The following is a 6711-nucleotide window of genomic DNA, read 5'->3' as shown; positions in this document are numbered from 1 at the left end:
TATGCAGCTGTAAGAAAGAGAGATCTCTTACCCTTTGAGGTGACATGGAGGGACCTGAAGAATATTATCCCAAGCGAAATAAGCCAATCAAAGAAAGACAAATACCAAATGATCTCACTTATTTTAGAAATATAATAAACAAGCTGATGAACAAAATAGACCGAGAGACATAGAAAGGAGTACAGTTCAGACTGACAAACCTCAGAGGAAGGGGGTAGGGGAGGGGGGAGAGATAAACCAAAGAACTTATACGCATGTGTGTGTAACCAATGGGCATAGACAACAATCCTATGGGGGGGGGGGGTCTGAAGGAGGGCTTCTGGGGGAGGGAGAAACATCTGTAATAAAAATTAATTAATTAATTTTAAAAAAAGGATTTTCACAACATCAATAGCAAGTGAAACTTTGACAAGTGGTAATGTTTCCTTCTAAGCCCCACCCTGCTCCGCATTCCACCGACGTTCAGGCAAACCAGCGCTGCAGACCAGCGCATTACCACCCGAGACATCTCTGCTCGGCTTCTCTGCCAAAGACAACGTCTAAATCAATGAAACACCCAGGGAAGATCCAGAGAGGCCTGCAGAGTGTCTCACAGTGGAGAAAGGGAAAGTAAGTCGGAATGAAAAGCCACAGGAGTTACAAACAAACCAACGTGAATTTTGTGCCACTGACTGTGGTTCCACGTGGGTGCCCCTCTCCCTGCGGACCACGTGCTGCTTCGTGGAGGCACACAGCACGGCGAACCACAGAGCTCGCTGCCACGGCCAGATTTGGAGCCGGGGGAGTTATTCTTTTTTTCCCTTTATTCTTCAATAAAAGGTCACCGGTTCAATTCCCAGTCAGGGCACATGCCCAGGTTGTGGGCCCGATCCCAGTGGGGGGCGTGCAGGAGGCAGCCAATCAATGTTCTTGCTCATCAATGTTTCTATTTCTCTCTCTCTTTCCCTTCTTCTCTCTTTAAAATCAATAAAGAGAAAAAAAATGTTTTAAACAGTTGACATTCAATTTTATTTTGTATCACTTTCAGGTGTACAGCACAGTGGTCAATCATACACTTTACAAAGTGCTCCCCCCATACTTCAAGTACCCACCGGGCCCCATACACAGTTATGACTGTTTTCCTTAGTGAATTGATTTGTGCTTACTTCCTAAAAGATGCTGAGATGTCTAAGACTAAAAGACAGAAATAGTAAAGCATTAAAATAAGGAAGAAAAAAGAAGCACGTTAAGGAAACTTGACACTATTTTTAATCAATATAATCGACATCCCATAAAATGCACCCTGTAACAGGCAAATGTAATGGTCTGTGCTTTTAGTACATTCACAGAGCTTATCTAATTTCAGAACATTTCATCACCGGCCCCCCAAATCCAGGAGCAATCACTGTCTGTTCTCCCTTACTCCCAGCCCCTGGAGACCACTAATGTACTTTCTGTCTCTGTGGGTTTGTCTATTCTGGACATTTCATATAAATAGAATGCCCTCTTTAGTGACGGGCTTCTTTCACTTCTCATGTTTCCAAGGACTAACCATGTTGTGGGATGTATCAGCTCGCTCGCCCTTCCTTCCTTCCTTCCTTCCTTCCTTCCTTCCTTCCTTCCTTCCTTCCTTCCTTCCAATCCTTACCCACGAATATGTTGTTATGGATTTGAAAGAGAGAGAAGAAGGGAGAGCAAGAGAGGAACATTGATGTGAGAGAGAAACATCAATCAGCTGCCCTGACCAGGAATCAAACTGTCAACCTATTGGTGCAGGGGAGGACGCTGAGCCACCCGGCCAGGGCAGTACCACATTCCTTTTTCATGGCTGAATAATATTCAATTGTATGAACATACTATTTTGTTCAACCATTCACCAGCTCATGGTCATCTGGGTTATTTCCACTTGGGGACTATTATGAATAACATCACTGTGAGCATTTTGTGTACAAGTTTTTGTGTACACCTATGTTTTCGTTCTCGCAGGTATACACCGAGAAATGAAATAGCTTGGTCACGTGTTAACTGTATGTTTAACTCTTGGAATGGTCTGCCAGACTGTTTTGCCACCAGCAGTGTATGAGGATGTCCATTTCGCCACACCTTCGAAATACTGCCTCCCATTCTGTGAGTTCGACAGAACCGTTTGAAGCACAGAAGTACTGAGCTTGGATGAAGTCACGTTTATCCACTCTCTTTGGCTGTTAGTGCTGTAGGTGTCTATCTGAGAAAGTGCAAGGTCACGACGATTTACTCCTATGTTTCTTTAACTTAAACTTTGCTCTGATATTGCAATATCTATAATGCAGAAGATAAGCGGAAGGCCTTCTGAAGGTCTTTGCTGCTGAGCACGGCGCCCATGCCTTCCAAAGACATCTACCCAGGAGTTCCTGGGAACTTTGGAACCAGCCCACAGGGCCTTTGCACATGCTGAACCTCCACCAAGAATGCCTCCCCACTCCCCACCCTGCAGTCACACCTCCTTGCCCTGCCTTCAGCTGAGTTCCATTCCATGTCCGCGGAGAAGCCCTCCTGACCTCCCTGACAGCTAGCGGCTTCCTCCCCAGGTCCACCCCGTACCACGTTTCACGGACCTCTCCCCTGTACTCACCATACTTGTAATTTCCCACTTATCCGTGTGGCTATTGAATTAGCGTCTCCTCCACTGGAGTGGATGAGCCATGAAGACAGGGACACGCCTATGTCTTTGCCGACCTTCTGTCCTCCGTGCCCAGCAGCGCCTGGCACATAGCAGGCACACGCGAACACGTTTGTTGGTTGAACAGATGAGTAAATACAGTTTAGGGGAGTAAATCAAAGGGTCATGCGCAAGGATCTTTGAGTGAAAGAGAGGAACACAAAGGAGAGTGAGGGAGTCAGAGAACGCTTCTTGGAAAAGGTCCCACCTGAGTTGAGTCTTAAGCAGCAGTCTCCCCACTGGTACGCAAACCTTGGGCATGAGGGTGACCTGGGAGACCATCCACTTCAGGCACTGCTTCCGTGCGTGCTCTTTCCCAAACGGACCTGCCTGGACAGACCGAGGACAGGCCCATGAGCTCCTTCGCCCTCCCTCTGCACAATCACCCCATCCCACCGTCCAAAGACCTACCTGTCCCCACTGGAGTCTCACTGCAGTGCATGATCCCGCCGCAAGAACTTCGGAGCAAGATGAAAGGAAGCGGGGAAGGCAGAACAAAGCAAAGAATTTCAGCAAGAGATACTGAGGGATACAGAGCCCGTTTCATCCGGTTCCCAGCAGACCTCTGAGCACCGTCCATCTCAGAAGAGTGGATTGAGTCCATCGCAGGGATGGACACTAACAAGTTTATTTGATTAAAAATAAACGCATTGTCCGGCCCGTGTGACTCAGTGGTTGAGCATTGACCCTGCACCAAGAGGTCGCGGTTTGATTCCCAGTCAGGGCACATGCCCAGGTTGTGGGCCAGATCCCCAGTGTGTGTGGGGCATGTAGGAGGCAGCCAGTCGATGTTCTCTCTCATCGATGTTTCTATCTCTCTCTCCCTTTCACTTCCTCTCTCTCTAAAATCAATAAAGGAAAAATAAAAATAAATGCATCACCCATACACAAAAATCAACAAAAAGTCAACCACGGGCCTAAATGAAAGAGCCCAAAGCATAAAAGTCTTAGACGAAAACACAGGAGTAAACATTCTCAACCTTTGGATAGTAACAAGTTGGACTTCATCAAAATTTTAAATTTTGTGCTTCATAAGACACCATTAAGAAAATATTTGTAGCCTGACTGGTGTGGCTCAGTGGCTGAGTGTCGACCCTGCACCAAGAGGTGGCTGGTTCGATTCCCGGTCAGGGCACGTGCTCAGGGTGTGGGCCAGATCCCCAGTGAGGGACATGCAGGAGGCGGCCAATCGATGTTCTCCCTCATTGATGTTTCTATCTCTCTCTCCCTCCCTCTCCTTTCCTCTCTCTAAAATCAATAAAAAAAAATTTTTTTTCTTTTTCCTTTTTTTTATCCTCACCCAAGGACATTTTTGCCCGTATCCTCAGATAGAGCAGGAGCGAGAGAGGGAGGAAGAGAGAAACATTGATATGAGAAAGACACGTTGCATGGCTGCCACCCACACAGGGCCGGGGACAAACTGCAACCAAGGTACGTGCCCTCCGCAGGAACCGAACCCAGGACTCTCCAGTCTGTGAGCTGATGCTCTAACGACTGAGCAAAACCAGCCAGGGCAAGAAAAACAAATTTTTAAAGAAAATATTTGTAGGGGTAAAAGGAAGGAGACTTGACTGTGGGTGGTGAAGACACAATGCAGTAAACACATAGATGATGCGTTATAAAATCGTATACTTGAAAGCTACGTAATTTTATTAACCAATGTTTTTAAATTTTCTTTAAAAAAAAAATTTGTAAATCATATACAGGCATACCTTGGGGATATTATGGGTTCAGTTCCAGGACACCACAATAAAACAAATATCGCAATAAAGCAAGTCACACAATTTTTTTGGTTTCTCAGTACACATAAAATTTATGTTTACATTATGCTGTAATCTATTAAGTGTGTGATAGCATTATGTCTAAACAATGTACACACTTCGATTTAAAAATGCCCAGGTGATCTCTCTCTCTCTCTCTCTCTCTCCCATTTTTTTGGCGAGACAACCAAAAAATTAATTAATTAATTATTAAAAAATAAAAATACCCATGCGTTGCCCTGGCCAGTTTGGCTCAGCGGTTAGAGCATCAGCCCATGGATAGAAGGGTCTCGGGTTCAATTCCTCGTCCAAGGCGCATACCTGGGTTACAGGTTCAATCCCTGGTCCTGATCGGAGTCATGCAGGAGGCAACCAATCAATGTGTCTTTCTTACATCACTGTTTCTCTCTCTTTCTTTCTCTCCCTCCCCCCCCTTCCACTCTAAAAATCAATGGAAAAGTGTCCTCAGGTGATTAACAAAAAATAAATAAAATAAAAATACCTATGTGTCCATCAAGAGAAGAATGAATCAACCAAATGTCACACACACTGTGGAATATTAGTCACCCTTAAAAAGGAAGGAAATTCTGGAACATGCTACAATATGATGAACCCTGAGGACACTATGCTAAGTGAAACAAGCCAGTCACAACAGGACAAATACTGTATAATCCTGCCTTTATGATGCATCTAGGGCTGTCCGATTCAGAGAAACAGAAAATAGAATGGTGCTTGCCAGGGCCTGGGGGGAGGGGAAACGGGCAATTGTCTAATGGGTAAGGAGTTTCACTTCACAAGATGATTAAGTCCTGGAGAATGGTTGCACGCTAATGTGAATTTACTTAACAGCACTGAGCTGAAAATTTTTAAATGTCTCAGATGGTCGCTTTTGTCACATGCATTTCACCAACAATGAGACACCACTTCACACCTGTTAGGATGGGTATAATCAAAAGGACAAGTGCTGGTGGGGACATGAGGAAACTGGAACTCTCCTGCATTACTGGGAGCATGTAAAAATGGTGCAGCCATTTTGCAAAACAGTTTGGCAGGTTCTTAAACATAAATTTACCACATGACCCTGCAATTCAACCCATCTACCCAACAGAAATGAAACGCATGTCTTTGTGTGAACAAAGACTTGTTGCACATGAATGTTCATAGAACTTTATTCACAATCGTCAAACAATGGGGACAATTCAAATGTCCACCAGCAGTGATGGAGACCTCCACCTTGACAATCCGAGTAGGTGGAGGCGAGGAAAAGGGACATAGAGGCACACTGAATCCATCCTACACGCTTGGTTTTCTTGTCTCGTACAGATTTTTGTTAAGAGTGGAGCACTGCTTTGGATGCAAGCAATTTGGGCTCCAGTTGACCGTCAAAGAGAATTTGCATCGAGAAAGGAAGATTTCTAACAGAAATGCCCATTGTAGTTTGACAATAAGAACTGGGCTTGCCAACGAGAACAGGTGGGTGAAGCGTGTCTACAAATCATATGAACTAAATCAGCTCCTTCCGGTTTTTGGTAAAAATATATTTGAAGTATATAATAAAATGAAGAGCTTTTTTATTTTTCAAAAAGTATTTGGAGAGATGCATTTAATTACTAACATTACAATTTCTCCAATTGTTTCTGAGCATATCGGGTTAAAGAAATTTATCTCTAAGTGAAGGAGGACTGGGTAAAATTAGTTCTCATATGATAAGTCTTGATAAAACTTTTTTGATATATTTTTCAGAAACTGCGAAGTGAGAGGGGCTCAGGACCGAGTAATAATCCTTTTGCAAAAGAGGACATTTCCACCACACTGAGAAGGACCTAATGTAGTGACAGAACAAGAAAAATATTTGTAATGAGAGGTCATTATACAATTCTTAAGACATTTTGACATCTTGGTAAGATACATATAACAGAATATTACCATCATAGCCATTTATAAGTGTACAGTTATGTCAGGGGCACTGATATGCAACCACCACCACCACCATCCACCTCCAGAACTCTGTACCTTGTAAAACTGAAACTCTGTTCTGGTTACACAATAACTGCCCGGCCCCCACCCCGGCCCTGACAACCACCATTCCACTTTCTGTTTCTGTGAATCCGACTTCTCCAGTTATCTCACAGAAGTGTAATCAGACAGTATTTGTCCTTTTATGGTTGGCTAATTTCATTTAGCACAATGTCCTCAAGGTTCATCCATGTTGCAGCAGGTGTCAAACACACAACCAACAGAAAAGATTCTGAAATAATACTATGCTGACTTCCG

Source organism: Molossus molossus, unplaced genomic scaffold (assembly GCF_014108415.1).
Source record: "Molossus molossus isolate mMolMol1 unplaced genomic scaffold, mMolMol1.p scaffold_m16_p_21, whole genome shotgun sequence".
Taxonomy (NCBI): domain Eukaryota; kingdom Metazoa; phylum Chordata; class Mammalia; order Chiroptera; family Molossidae; genus Molossus; species Molossus molossus.
This window is presented reverse-complemented; position numbering follows the sequence as displayed.